This window comes from Alligator mississippiensis, chromosome 2 (assembly GCF_030867095.1).
Source record: "Alligator mississippiensis isolate rAllMis1 chromosome 2, rAllMis1, whole genome shotgun sequence".
Lineage (NCBI taxonomy): Eukaryota > Metazoa > Chordata > Crocodylia > Alligatoridae > Alligator > Alligator mississippiensis.
The window spans coordinates 58,606,590-58,622,801 of NC_081825.1; the positions used below are offsets into that span (position 1 = coordinate 58,606,590).

The window sequence follows — 16,212 nt, forward strand, 5'->3', positions numbered from 1 at the left end:
CTTATTCTACTGGATCATCCAGTTATTTTCACACAGTGTATTCCTCCTTGTGCTTAAGATGATTCAATAAAAATATTGGAAATAAATAAAGTGATGTTTCCATGTAGTTAGGAGCTCATACATGGTCATTTTTTATCCAAAAAATAGGGAAATAATAAAGGTTGTAGTTTTATTTGTTGAATTTCAGTGTTAGGCCAGTAAACCATATATTGGGCGTCCATGTATTGGGTGTCCAAGGCCTCTAGCAGATATGAAAATGATCGCACAGTCGGGATCTGACAAATGTTATGCCCAATCTCCAAAATTCTGCATTTTGCCATACCAGACATGGAAGGTAGGATGCATGGACTTTGGGATCAGGGATAAGATTCCTCAGCTCCCAATTGCCTGCATGTGGCGTAGAGCATCCAGCATGAGGTGTAAGGTTATACAGAATGACCTAATAGCAAAGTCATGAATAGAATCTATGAGTTCTGACTCCCACAGTGACTCTATACCCTACTTGAATCACTGGTGTGCACATAATAATTTTCATGGTATAGAAGAAAAAAGCAGTAAAGAATAGATGCTGAAATGAGGCTGTGTCATTTTTTAGCTTGCTTACCTGACTGTACTCCCAGGCATTTTATATGTTTTTTTTATTTTGGAGCTAGGATGGATGGTTTAAAGGTGAGGTCATCAAGCAAATAATTATGTGAGGAGTGGCCTGCAAGGAAAATAAGTGATTGAATATGGTATTTGAATATCTGGCTTATGATTGGCCCGATATTGTATTTCACATATAATCAATGAATAATAAGATGTCCACATCAGCCCAGAGGTGAATTGTACATGTGACCAAAAGTCCTAGATAGTCATTGAAATGTGAATCAGTATGTGCATAATGCTACATGTTCTGAATGTTTTGATCAGTCTAGAAATGACACTAAATGTGACACTTTTTTGTCTTTTAAATTAACTTTCTTATAATATATTCAAGTTAAAAGTTGAAAGGTGTTGTATCATGTAACAGTCTTTATTATGATGGAATTTATTAGGCAACAGTGGTAACTGAGATTAAGCACTAAAGTTTAAAAAAAAAGATTTATATTATATCAGTGTATCTTTAATGGCCCATGGTCTAGTTAGTAGCGATCTGGCCTGAGAGTCTTTTCTGTCCTCTGCTTCTGACCAGCCTTGTGACCTGGGTTAAGTTACTGGACTTTCTGTGCTTCTATTTCCTCCTTGTCAAAGCAGAACTAATATCACATTAATCTGTGAAGTTCATTGAGGTACATGGGATGGGAAGTGTGATGTAAAAGCTGAATCTATTCAGCAAACCATGGCATTGAATAATAAATAAATAAATATTATTCATTCTGACTGTTTATTCCATGCTGTTCTTTGTTCAAACGTAACTCTTAAATTAATATCTTATATGAATAATTATTTGATAGTATGTTTTAAAAAAAGGGATTTTTAAAAAAATAAACTAGGGGAAAAGGTGATATGAATTCACACCAGTTCTACAGTGATGTAATGCCATTGACAGAAGAATCAATCCTGATTTCCAGTGAGGCAAGCGAGATCAGAATTGTGCACAATTATTATCAGGAAAGGCTTTGGCGTAATTTATTAAATAGATGTTATTTGCATTTCCTAGACTGTGACATGCTGCAGCTTAATTCTTAGAATAGCTCTTAGGAAGACAAGTTTAATCATCTGTATTTTTTACTTTCTTCTTCTGTTTAAAAAAATATCCTTTCAAAGGCTGAAAAATGAAAAGTTCTCTGCCAACTCTTGTATTTATTTGCATACCACGTGCACTTTTCTCCTACAAATTTGGCCCTTCAAAATTGGGATGAGTATCCTAAGCAGAGAGGCTGATTCTGCTTCACCAGAATAGAAACAGAGAAGAATACTGGAGCATAGCATCTTGCTTCTGGCTCCTAAGATGGCTGCTGCTTCTCTGACTCAAGTGAGTGGAAGGGGTGGAGTCGTGTGTTAATCTTCTTACAGCCATAGATATTGGAGAGTACTCTAATTTGGGCCTGAAGGAGCAATTACGCTGGCTCAGGGGAAGTGAGCTGCTGCATGCAGTCTAATGTTTTGATGAGGCTTATACTTGGAAGTGGGCAACAAAGGACGCCTTCTCTTTCTTCCTGAGAAGTAGGGTAATCAGCTAGTTACCTCAGAGGTCTGTACACAAATGCATGGAGCCTGGGAAACGAGCAGGAAGAACTGGAAGTCCCCACAAAGTCACAGAACTATAACAAGATTGGAATAACAGAGACTTGGTGGGGTAGCTCTTTGTACATAGGAGGCAGAAGGCCAGGGCTAGAGGGACTTAGCCCTCCCGAATTTTTGTAGCCGCCGGTGACAGCAGTATCACCCACAGTACTCAGTGGTGCTCAGTGTGCAGCTGCTCCCCTGCTACCACATACAACACCAGCAGCGCTGGCCCTGCAACAGCCCTGCAGGAGGGAGGCACAGGGCTTAGGCATGGCTCAGCCCCCCCAAAATATTATCCTCTCTCCCCCCCCTCCAGCTTATCACATTGATCAGTCATTGGTGGGTATAAACTGTTCAGGAGGGACAGACAGGGGAAAAGAGGAGGAGGAGTTGTGCTTTATGTAAAAAAAGCTGTATGATTGCTCAGAGCTCCAGTATAAAACTAGAGACAGGCCTGTTGAAAGTCTCTGGGTTAAGATCAGATTCTGTGATCTGGGAACAGCACTTTATTATTTACAGGAACTTATAAAGAGCTATTTACAGTAAAATAAACTGTTTTGCTATGGTCCTTGCAAGGGTCTTGGGCTTATCCTTGTCCTGCCTCATCAGAAAGTTCCTGTTGCCTCACTCACTGTCTCCTGGGATGCCACACTTCCTGGGCACTTAGTCTATGTCACACAATTAGACTTAACTCTAGAAAACTATTTGTTTTTATCTTCTGCCTTATGAAAACAAGGTGTCTGTTGTAGCTGGGGTGTGTGGTCTGTAAGAAAATGCAATATATCCTTTCCTCTTTGGTAGGCATAGGCAGGATACTAGAAACTTCTTCCTCCTTGTGTGAAATATGATATGTAGATGACCTGACATATTAAGTCCATTAAAGCTTTGGAGTTTTAATGGAATTTCACTAGATGTTCTTAACCACAATGAATTAAGTTATAAAACTCCTTTGTTCTGACTTCTTCAAAGACTCTTAGGAATATATGGGTTTGGGGGGGACATTTATTTTTCAAAGATCCTGAATATTTTAGAGAGAAGGAAGATAGGAAGAAGAAAGTTAAAATAATGACAGAAAACATAGGACTGAGATTTCTTTTTATCTTCTATATCTCTTTTCTCTTTATCAAATTGACAATCTATCTAATACTTACTTGCTAAATAAAACACCCTTTTTAACAACAGTTAATTCCTTTCAAATGATACTAAAGCAGATTAATTTTTTTTTAACTCCTGCATCTTAAAAATATGAAATGTAATGTACTACAGCTAGCATAGGGCAAAAAATCTGAAGAAAATGAAGATGTTAATGACTGTGTGAAAACTTTATCTAACTAGCTAAACTGGTTCTAGCGAACAGCTGAAGTTATACCTTGAAACACTTAAATCCCACTTGGGACTGGACAGATTTACATTCCAGCTGAAATATTAATGGCTTTCACACCAAATTCTCTACAGAGATGCCCTGGCATACCAACCTTTGTGTTTTTGGTGCTTGGAATGTGTAATTCCTTCAGGAGCTGCATTCTTCTAAGTGTTACTTCTATTTTTGGACTGACTCCATTCTTTATCTAGAAAAATAGTGCACTTGTCAAACCATTTGAGACTATATGAGTCATGTCTCTACATGATAGCCCTGCATTGCCCTTCTTTGTTATGGTAGATTTGATCATAATCACGGGAGGATTTATATAATACAAACATCTTTGACAGAATCCAGTCTCGAGCTTCCTGTGTTTAATTCCTGTGCCTGTTAAACCATCTTCACAGTATGTTGTTGAAAATGTGATCATTATGAGTGTGTTGAAGGCTGTAGTAGCTTGTTTCTCACTTTTGCCAATAAAAATGACTGCCATTCCTTTGTCAACATTTGACTGCATATCTGTAGTCAACTCCCTGAATAATAATAATTGTAAGAATAGTAATGATTATCTTGAAACCCTGATGAATAGAAATTATTTAAGGCTGTTACACAACTTTGAAGCATCAGTGCTCACTGATTTCAGTATCTAAAACATCCCTCAACAGTATTGCTATCAAGTTAGATTATTGAATAGAGAGTTAAATAAGGACAGTAGGTCACTGTTGTATCCAAAACAACTGTGTCAGCCATGTTTAGCCTCAAATCCCTTCCATCTAGAATGTAGTAACATCTGTCCAGTAGGAATCATTTACCCCCAGTTACCTTAAAGTCCTAATTACCCTAATTTCTCTTTGCTTCACTGGCTTTGAGGATCCTTGAAATGTTTGGGTTGGTTAGTTAGTTAGTTTCCAGGATTAAAATCTAGTCATTTATTAGAACCAATCAGTGGTCATTCTGGTAATATTTTCTATACTGGTTAAAATTTTCCTAAGCTTCTAAGGCAGTTAGGCATCTCATTTCCTTCAAAATTAATAGAAGTTGGGTGCCCAATTCCCTTAGGCACATTTGAAAGTTTTGCTGCCAGAGCAGAAGCCAAGCTGCTTGCTGTGATTTATGTAGCACAGACCCACTGGTTCATCCCATCTATGATTTCCAGATACCTTCTGGAGCTCAGTGCTCAGTTTTGCTGCCATCACTGAGGCTGATTTGTTCTCCTCCCCTCCTGGGGGTATTGTACATATATATATAACATTCATTCATATATATATATATATCACATATATAATGTTTGTTGACCAGTAAGGCATAGCTCCAGACAGGGACTTTGGTACCTTCCACCCAGTGAAATCTTTTGCTTTCAGTTTGGCACTCGGGGTCTTTGCAGAGTTCATGGAGTGCCTAAGAAAAGCAGACAACATGTTGAGCTTTGTTAGCTAGCAGGAGGGAGGGAAGGAGGAGAACTGCTGAGGAGAAAAGTGGGATTTAAATGTCAGAGAGTTAAAACCCTAAGACAAGATGCCTTTTTTCACATAAAAAGGGGCTGGAAGGAATGATTGTGGTCTCATTTTACTTAACAGTCAACTCGTTAGCATCCCTCCCCTGGGCTGTGAGACCTAGACCTATCTTCTGCCCGATTGGAAAGAGGAAATTTGACCCCGGTCTCCCATCTTCTACCAGAGCTCCCTCACAGCTGAAGCAGAGGACATTCTAGGGTGTGGCATTCAATTTCTTCAGTTAGAGCTGCTTCGCTTTGTATAAGGGGCTTAATGATTCATTTGAACAGACAGGCTGCAGAGATGACCTTTGCTTGAAAGATGTAGTAGGGCTCACAGACTTAGTAGGGTTCACAGAAACCTGGTGGTACCCTACCTATGACTGGGCGGTGGGCATTTGGGGGTACACCCTATATAGAAGAGACAGGACAGAGAAGAAAGGTGGGGGGGTTGCGCTCTATGTCAAAGAGCACCTCACATCATCAAGGATTAGCTTCGGGTTAGAGGAGAGTCGGGCAGAGACACTATGGGTCAAACTACATGGGGGGGCGTGGTGAAAGGAACCTTATGGTGGGTGTCTACTACAGACCACCCAACCAGGGGGAAGAGCTGGACCAGGACTTCTCCAGTCAGCTTATGGAGGTGGTTAGGTCAAGGGATGTTATTGTCATGGGTGCCCTAAACTACCCAGACATTTGCTGGGAGGAGCAGACAGCCAGGTCTCACCACTCGCATAGGTTCCTGGCTGTATTACAGGACCTTCACCTTATCCAGGAAATGCACAGCCCCACTAGGGGTAATGCCTTGCTGGACCTGTTCCTGGCCACGGGGGATGACCTGGTGAGGGGACTGCAGGTCCTTGACCACCTGGGCAATAGCGATCATCACCTGCTTGATTTCACTATCCAACGCAGGGTGTCTAGGGCTCACACCAAGGCTAAAGCCCTTGACTTCAGAAGGGGCAAGTTCAATGAGCTTAGGAGACTAGTGGGGGAGGCACTAAGGGCCCAGAAAGTAGAGGACATGGGAGCCCATGAGGGATGGTCGTACTTTAAGGGGGCGATGCTCCAGGCCCAAAGGATAACAGTCCCTGAGAGAAGCAAGGTGGGTAAGAGTGCTCAGAACCCCCCTTGGCTCAGCAAGGGTATTCAGCAATGTCTGAGGACTAAAAGGGAGACGTACAGCCAGTGGAAGGGAGGAGCTATCACCAAGGAGGAGTACTCCTCCTCGGCCCGGGAGTGTAGGAGAGCTATTAGGAAGGCCAAGGCAGAGATGGAACTCAGGCTAGCGTCCAGGATTAAGGACAACAAAAAGTCCTTTTTCAAGTACATTGGGAGCAAGAAGAGGGCACCAGGCAATGTAGGGCCCCTGAAAGACACAAACAGTAATCTGGTAGCCACGCCAGACAAGAAAGCTGATATTTTTAACAGTTTCTTTGCCTCTGTTTTCCTAAACAGGGACTGGGATATCCCACCTACCAGAGGTAGGGACAATCTTGGGGATAGCTCTATCAAGCCTTCAGTCAGCGCAGATGTAGTTAGGGATCTTCTGGAAGGGCTAGGCATTTTTAAATCTGCAGGTCCAGATGCCCTCCACCCAAGGGTGTTGAGGGAGTTGGCAGGGGTCATCGCAGAGTCTTTGGCCCAGCTGTATGAGCATTCGTGGTCATCTGGCCAAGTGCCAGGGGATTGGAAACTGGCTAATGTGGTCCCTATTTTTAAGAAGGGGAGGAAGGAGGACCCAAGTAATTATAGGCCTGTAAACCTCACCTTGGTGCTCGGGAAGCTCTTGGAGAGGATCATCAAGGAGCATATCTGTGGGGGGCCTGCAGGGGAGATCATGCTCAGGGGCAATCAGCGTGGGTTCACCAAAGGCAGGTCCTGCCAGACCAACCTGATTGCCTTTTACAACCAAGTAACTAAATCCTTGGATGATAGTGTCACCATGGACATAGTCTTTCTAGACTTTAAGAAGGCCTTTGACATCGTCTGTCACCCCATCCTCATCAATAAATTAAGTGACTGTGGCATTGATGCCTGCACAGTTGGATGGGTAAAAAATTGGCTGATGGGGCGCACCCAGAGAGTAGTGGTGGACGGGTTGTACTCAACCTGGCGAGATGTGAGCAGTGGGGTACCCCAGGGCTCGGTTCTCGGGCCTGCACTGTTTAACATCTTCTTCAGCGACTTGGACGAGGGGGTGGAAGGCACACTGTCCAAGTTTGCTGATGACACTAAGATGTGGGGCGAGGTGGACACACTTGTAGGGAGAGAGAGACTGCAGCTAGATTTAGACAGACTACAAAAGTGGGCAGATGAGAATAGGATGGGGTTCAACGTAGACAAATGCAGGGTGCTGCACCTTGGGAGAAGGAATCCACAGCATACATACAGGCTGGGGAGTTCCCTTCTTGAAAGCACAGAGGCAGAAAGGGATCTTGGAGTCATTATTGACTCCAAGATGAACATGAGCTGCCAATGCCAGACTGCAGCCAGCAAGGCCAGCCATACCTTGTCATGCATCCAAAGGTGCATCTCAAGCTGGTCCAGAGAGGTGATACTCCCCCTCTATGTGACTTTGGTCAGACCGCAGTTGGAGTACTGTGTCCAGTACTGGGTGCCGCAATTCAAAAGGGATGTGGCCAGCTTGGAGAGGGTTCAGAGAAGGGCCACCTGCTTGGTGAGAGGGCAGCAGGACAGGCCCTACGAGGAGAGACTGAAGAACCTGAACCTGTTCAGCCTCAGCAAGAGGAGGCTGAGGTGGGACCTGGTGGCTGCCTACAAGCTCATCAGGGAGGATCAACAGCAAATAGGCAGAGCTCTTTTCTCCCCAGCACCACCTGGGGTGACAAGGAACAATGGTCATAAGCTGATGGAGAACAGGTTTAGGTTAGAGATCAGAAGGCAATATTTTACAGTAAGGGTGGCCAAAATCTGGAACCAACTTCCCAGGGAAGTGGTCCTCGCCCCTACCTTGGGCAAATTCAAGAGGAGGTTGGATGATCACCTGTCTGGGGTCTTGTGAACCCAGCATTCATTCCTGCCTGTGGCAGGCGGTCAGGCTAGATGATCTGTTCAGGTCCCTCCTGACCCTAGCTACTATGAAACTATGTGTCTTCCAGTTCCTGCTCCAGTGAAGTATTCGACTTCTCTGGCAGTGCTCAAGCACACTGTGCTGCTCTATGAAAGCCATCTCTTTAAGAGTGCAAGAGTGTAGCCATGTCTATCCACCCATCAGACAGACTATTTAGCACTGCTGAGAGGCCATGCCAATTAACCTGCCACTGTGATAAATTAGCTTGACTGTATAGATGGGCCTACACTGCTTCCTGTTTGAGGGGCAGCCAGTGTAAAGCAGCCCCTCATGTTTGAGGGCATGAGCAGATCTAGAATGTTGAAAAGGGGGATGCACATGGTGAAGTGCATCATCACGTGTCAACACATATTTTTCTCCAATTAAAAATAAACTAGAAGCTTTACTAACATGCTACAGGCCTACAGCTGTGTTATTCAAGTTTAAGCTTGAAGGAAAAACATAACTTCATTGAAATGAGTTAAAAACAATCTATAGACTTGTGAAATAGGAGCTTTGTTACCAGGAGCATCTAACAGACAGCAGAATTGCAGAACAAATGATAGTTTGGTGGAACATCAAGACCATTAAAAAGAAGAAAGGGTTGTTAACACCTGTAGAATGAAGAGTTTAGAGGGGGTCAGATAGATGATAATGAGTCATGACATCAATTGAGTCCCTCAGCTCTGCCTGACTAGAAATGCTGAGGCCACTGCCCAGCAGTAAGTTTTAAACTTTGGGTGGAGCAGGAGTGAAAGGGGGGTGCAAGTGCACCACTTCTGGATCCACCCCTAATTGAGAGCACCACTGCCAGGAATGGCAAAGGTATGGTGTCAACATAGCCATCCCCGAAGTTAGGCAGTGTCTGACTGGGCTCTAAGGATCTCTGTGGTGTCTAAATGTTGCAGTCTGGATCCCTTTGATCTATCCCTAAGATACTCCTTTGAGAGCTCCCTAGGAAAGCCCCTGAGGAAATCAATAACTTTGTATTCAGTACGGAGTTTGAATAATGCATTGAACCACAAATTGAGTGATGGGGGTAAAAAGAAGTATAGAATAAATTCTAGTTCCTCTCAGGCACTGGTGCTCACATGGTGCTGCACCTGTTTGGAGCCAAGGGCCAGTCCACAGGCTAGATCAGACCCCGTGCACCAGTCTGCTACCAGATTGGGCCTGTGCTGCCTTCCTCAGGCCCATGTGCCTGGATCAGGGTCTGCACTGCCAGACTGGGGCCCAGTGTTGCCTCCCTCAGCTCTGCAGTGCCTCCCTGGAGCCTGCATTGATAGATCAGGGCGCTGTGCTGCCCCCCTGAGGTTCTGTACTACCTCCTTAGAGTCTGCAGCACTGGATAGAAGCCCTGCGCAACTGGATCAGGACTCCACTCAACCCTGCACTGCAGGTTCGGTCTCACACTGCCTCCAGCCAGCCTATGTGCCTAGTTTGGACCCCAGGCCACCTCTGTGCACTGATCCAGCATGCTATCTAGCCCCCAGGGCTCTCCACAGGGGTGCACATGGTGCCACTGCTCCTCTGTCACCAAATTTTGGACCCCTGTCAGCTGGAAGGCATGGATCTGCAGGCCATACTTGGTCCATGGGCTGGAGATTGAGCACCCCTGGTTTAAAGGATTTAGGTGTCTAACTTCCACCTTTTGAGATTCTGGACCTAACAAATTACCTTTCCTCATAAGTGGGGCTGAGTTCCAGTTGTACAAATAACCTTAGTTTTGGCATTTCCTAACTTCTGAGTGTTTGACTTTGAAACCATGTTATTCTTTTAGCACATTCAGTGACATATAGAAATAATTATTTTCAATTGCATCCGTCCTTCTAAGAAAAGGCAGCCTATGATAAAAGCCTAAGGAAAGGTGATATTGTTGTGACCTTTTGATAAGGAACTGTTTTACTAAAGTGATTGTGAAAAAGTAAAATCCCCTTGTTGCATTTTTTTTAGCTTGCATTATTCCATTTCTTGATGCCTTTCCTTTTAGAGAACAAGAGGTTTCTAAGATAGTGGAAATTCAGACATATCATGTGTCTGAATTTCCTCCTTATGTATGTGCACAGAAATTCTTTTGAACATGAAAGTAACTGCCTTTAGCAGGACAACTTGGATGAGAGAGAACTTCAGGAGAGGTGCATGGTCAGATGCGGGACCATGACTGGGATTTGTATGGGTCAAAGTACTCAAAAGTTTGCTGAGCCTAGATAGTTCTTCTGGCTGGCATGGTTAAGGCACTCCAGTTTTTGTAGCCAGGGACACATGGGGCAGTGATGCAGCTAACATCACATCCAGCTGCCTTTTAACTCCCTAGCTTTCTTTCCAGCTGCATTGAGGTGGGTCAGCCCACAATGCAAGTCCAAGATGAGGCCTTTGGAGCCACAAAATGATATGTTAATTGCTCTGCCCCTGCATTTCTTCTTTGCAAGGGAGCCTAAGGGAACTGAATGAGGTTGGGCTTCCACCAGCCTGTGGGCAGGTCTGCAAAAGAACAGGAGTTTGTTGGTGCTGCTGTTCCAACATCTCAGTGCTGGTGAAAGCCCTTGTGTAGATGCAGGTATGCTGGTATGAATATCTATATGCATTGCCCAAGAGATCCTTTTTTTGCTTGGAGAACTTTTATGAATTCTACCAGCTAACATGCTGTTTGATAGTATAAGCAGTGTCTACACCAGGAGGATTTTTCTATTAGAGCTATAGTTAAGCCTGCAAAACTTTTCTGTGATATACAAAGCTCCTCTGAAAATCCCAGCCTACATGAAACCAGAGGAGATGAAAAGAGTTAATGGACAGCATTTTAATACTACAGCCGTGGCCATTAGGAGAGTGTTGAAAATAGAGCCCGTGACATTTCTAAAATGGAAGATGGATTTTATATTTTTCTCAGAGAAATCTTCCTACCTGAGTAAACCTGGATCTATTCAAGAAGAGTCTTATCATCAACTTTATTATCACCAGACTTCCCATGCTTATTCAGTAAGCTTGTACTATAAGCTTGTTTGACCAGATGGTCTTTCCAAGAACAGCTACTTGCAAAGTGAAGCCACAGACCAATACAATAAAATAAGAAAAGCAGCAGGGCTTTTCTTCATAGGAAGGAAAAACTTTCCTTAACTCTTTTTGGCTCAGGGTTTGCAAGTTACATAAGGAGGAAAAGAAATAACACAGGAGCTTAAGAGAAGATAAAATCAGATTAAAATGCAGACTAATGTAATTGCAGAACATTAGTCAGTCTTTCTGGTGGAAAGAGAAAAATGTCTGCTATTGTGCTGCTATAGAAACCAAGTAGGGTATGTGGATGGGTGAGAGTGAGTGTGTGTGTTTCTCCCCTCCCCCCTCTGTCTTGGAATGGAGATTCTATCTTCATAAGCTTGTACTTATAAGCTTGGTTGACCGGATTATTTTTCCCTGTACAAAGAAAAGTTGTTTTCCCAGTATTTAATTTCTTCTACTGTCTCAGTTCCCTCCCTCTTTTGTCCTGTCTCTAATGAGTAATGCATGCCTTTGTCAAAGGAGGAGGTAAACTAGTGGCACTGGCCATGATTTAACTGCTTTCCTCCGTGTTTGCTTCACCCAGATTTACATGACGAAAGCTTGGAACATGTGTACTGTGCCAGGAGGGCACTGGACCCTTTTATTGTTTTTATTTGTATATGACTGTACAGATGGTCAGTGATGCTGGGGAAAGTAAATACTTATCTGAAATGAACGCATACATTGTCTGGGTTTCTGAACAGTGCCCAAACAACTTGTCTTATATTTTTAAGACGTACGTTCAGAGTTAAATGCCCTACACATTGAAAAAAGAGAAAAGGCAGAATCAAACCAATGCCAGGCCTGCCTTCTGCTTTGTACTGCTGCTAAATTGTCTTTATCCAGAGAACTGCCTGTGAACTGTGGCTTTCTGAACAACAGCATGAGAGCATTAAAAAGATCCTATATTACATGGAGTTCATAGGAATAGAATTGCTAGAATGGGATCAGACGCATCAGATATCTAGTGTGATATCATGTCTCTGGCTGTGGCCAGAATCAGACACTTCAGAGGAGGGCATAAGAAACCTTGCATTAGCAGGTTTAACAGGTACCCCCACATTAGGTCTCTTTCTAATCCATGAAGATTGGTCTCGCCCCAGAAGAATAAGGATCAATAGCACTTCTGGAATATGCATCTGACTATGCTAGTTGCCCATTAAAATCCAATCCCTTTCTGAATCTTGCTAAGCCTTTGGCCCCATGGCTTCCTGTGGCAGTGAATTCTATAGTTCAACTCTGTTGTGTGAAAAAGTCTTTTCTTTTTAATATGTTTTTAATTTTACATCTTTAATTGCATTGAACCTTCGCTGGTTCCTGTGTTATGAAACAGAATGAACACAAGCTCTTGATTTGCCTTCCTTCTCCCATTTATTATATTATAGTTACACATTTTCTCTTCTCAAGCTCCTTTCTATAGTAAACAATTCCCTATGTCTTGGGATCTTTTAGTTTTATGTCTTGTGAAAGTTTATCTAAGCCCCTAATCATACTCTTCATCTACCTCTGTGGGTGGTGTGGGTACTAAGGGCATCTTTACACATGTTCTGGGGTGGAGGGGGGGGCACTTTAATTAGAGTGGCTCTGAGAGCCGTTCTAATTAAAGTCCCTGCAGTGTCACACGTATTCAGCATCCCATGCTTCAAAACGGTGGTGGGGGCACTTTAAGTAAAGTTTGTTTTTATGTGTTAGTTAAACCGCCCTTGCTATCATTTTAAAACATGGGGATGCTGAATGCACATGATGCGGAGGCTGCTGGAGTATGCTAATTAGCACGTTTCAGCAGACTCGATTAATTGAGTCTGCTCTGACACGTGCTAATTATAACATGTCAGCAGACATCTGGAATGTGTATAGGTGCCCTAAGGTGCATGGTTGACAGTCCAGAGGTTGCAGCATGGCCCTGTCAGATTCCAGTTGATCTGTGAATTCTGCTAAATACTTTGTTGCAAGGACATGGAAAAGGGAAGGAGCTCTCTACTTCTGCAATGTCCTTTTGGAGATGGATTTCCTAGTACTGAAAATATTGTTCTAGATAAGACCTCACTACTGATTTATATAATGGCATTATATAGTTGCATATTTCAGCAATGTAGAACTAGAAGGATTCTTGGGTTATTGAAGCCTAACCCCTGCAACTATGTCATACCCATCCAAAGAGGGTGTGAAAGTAATTAATGAAAATATTGAATAAGATTGATTTTTGTGTAACTCCACTAGTGACCTTCCTCCAACCCAGTCTTTCTCCATTCAACATGACCTGTTGCCATTTCTCCTTTAGCCAGAGCCTCATCCATTTTACAGTTTTTGTTTTCCAGTTAAATGAATAATTTCCCATTTGGCACTTTATCAAACATTTTACAGAACTCCAGATGGATTCGGTGTGATGCACTTGCTTCATCTAAAAAAATGAGTTTTCTTATCAAGTTACTGCCACTCCGTCTACTTTTGCGAAACCCCTGTTGCATCCCTTTGTTCCATTTACCAACATACCTTCAGTTATCTCTCCTTCAAAATGTTGTCGAAAGCCCTGAATACTGATGAAACCAGAATAATGAGTTTATAATTGCCTGGGTCACTTTTTTTCCCCTCTCTTAAGGATGGGGTACTATTTTTCCTAATCTGAAATCATCTAGTACCACCCCCAGCTTGATAGGTTTATTAAAGAAACATTCCAAGAGATCTGTGACTTCATATGCCGGTTCTTTCAGAACGCTGTGGTGGAGATTATCTGGTTCATTTGGCTTGAGGGCGTTGAGTTCTCTGAGTTTGTCTCAGCATCTTTTTGTCCCCACATTTAGTATCATTATCTTTATTGAAAACTGAAGCAAAGTAGTTACTTAATCTTGGGGGCTTGATCCTTAATCTCTACCACATCCTTACTGCATAGGAGGCCTGCTTCTTTCCCATTCTCTCTTTGTTTATATGGCGGAGGAACCTTTGCTATTGGTTTTAATTTCCTTTACTAGGTCTAACTTGGTTTGGGTTTTGGCAGTTTTGCAGTCTATCATATCAGACAGACAGTGCTACCTTACCACCTTTTATCTTTTATTTGTCGTATCTGCATAGTGTATGCCCTTCAATATTTGTGGGCCTGTCATGATTGCAATTACATCCTGTTTTAATTACCATCACAATATATATTTTGCACCAGCAATTCTTTGGTTGAAGTCAGAGGTGTGAACCAGGGTTTGCAGATTTGAGGAAGCTGACGGGCTGCTGCGGTCCCCGAACAGGGGTCAGCAAGACTAAAGTTAACATGCAACTGGAATATTGCTGGAATGCTCTAATGAGGCACACACCATGTGCAAATGTGGAGGAAACTTTCAGACTAGAGAACATATACTGGCCTGCCCACGTATGGGGGAACCATGCACCAACAAGGATCACACTAAGGCTACAGAGTGATAGCATGTGCCCATTTTTGGATTCAAATTTGAACATGGTGACCGGGCACAAGCCGAAGACAACCGGCTGCTCTAGTTCTTCTATACTGATGCTCAGGCTCCTTGCATTACTACATGTCAGTTCTCTTAATTGAAATATTTGTCTTTTCACTAGGGGTGTTACCTACCTGACTCTCATCAACATTGGTACTTTTCTTGTTCTCTGTCCTGCAACCTTCTGATATTCCTTTAGCCGAGTGATTTTCAACTAGGGTGGTATGGCAGTCCGGAGTGCTGTGAGATCCTTGCAAGGGTTTCACAAAATACCACTCAATATTAGCACTTCAGGGTGTGCAAACACCTACACGATTCACAAGATAAACCCAGAGATTTCAAATCGGAATCCAGTGCATCAAAAACATTTCCCTGTTGTGAGAATAATTTAACGTCGTCTTTCTGAGTCTTGGCTCTATTTTTCTGTTGCCAAGAAACAAGCGGAAAGCTAAGAGCTGGTATTTTCTGAGGGGTGCCTTGACTCTACTGAGGGTGCCTTGATGTGAAAAAGGTTAAGAACCACTGCTTTAGCCAGTGCTTGTTTATCTGATTTTCCCCTTCCTATGTATTAAAACTGGGTGTGGAGATTATACAACTCTCAGTCAATTCCCTCTCTTCCCTTTATTTCTTGGCTTTAAACCCTGTCAGTTGTGCCAGCCTTAGTCCTAGGATAACGTCCCAGGTACTCGGGGTGAGGGGAAGTCCATCCATCAAGAGTCTTCTTCCATGAATGTTTCCCAATGGTAGGAACCTTTCTTTTAGTACCAGTCCTCAAGCCATTTGTCGTTCACAGATTATTCTCCATCCCATTCTTCACACAGCCTAACATCTTGCTTCCTTTTTGAAGGCAGCCACACTTTGAGTCTTTCTGTAGCTACCTGTAAGACCAGGACTCTTTGGTGTGGGTATACAGAATTCCCTTGGCACCTTAAGATTATGGAAACAGCTGTGCTAGTTTGCTCCGACATATGTTATACTATGCTTCGTTCTCCTGAAGTTTTTACAGTCATCCACTTGTTCCTATTGAGCTCTGCTGGGCGAGGATTTTTGGAGCTGGATATACTTGCACATATGGAGGACAAGCCCCAGCCAGGTGCTATGGGGAGCTGGATAGCATCTGATGTAGAGAACTTGGGTTCATAAACGCGTGTGCGCCATCTTAGTCAGCTCATAAGGGTGCATCTCTGCCCTGCTTTCTGAGACGACGACAGAGCCAAGCGTGTGGCAGCCCTGGCTCAGGTCCAAATGCTCCAGTGGACGGGCGAGTACAATTTTAGGTGGCTTGTGTGGAGTTTGGCTCCAACACCCTCCTGGGGCAGCACCGTCTTCACACGTCAGGGCTGTCCAACAGCAGCCCAAGTGTGACCTGCTCGGGGGCATGTTGCGGTACTGCTGCTGCCAGGGCAGGTGCAGTCTTTGGGCAGCCCGTCCCTCCTCTGGCTCCTGTCTGCTGCCCCCTGGGGGCTGAGGGCGAGGCCGGACTGTGAGGGGAGGTGTGGTGGTGGGGCAGGCGCCTATGCGGTGGGTGGCCCCGGGCTTGATGCGGCCAGTGACAGACCGGGGAGGGTGGCAGCGCTGCCCGCGCCCCCTCCCCAGTCAACGG

The 16,212-nt window shown here is 43.7% G+C and overlaps 1 protein-coding gene across 1 annotated transcript in view; it reads left to right on the top strand.

Moving 5' to 3' along the window:
- The window catches only part of RASL11B (RAS like family 11 member B), a 47,238-nt gene that overhangs the window by 26,953 nt on the left and 4,073 nt on the right, over positions 1-16,212 (top strand). The window lies entirely within an intron of this gene.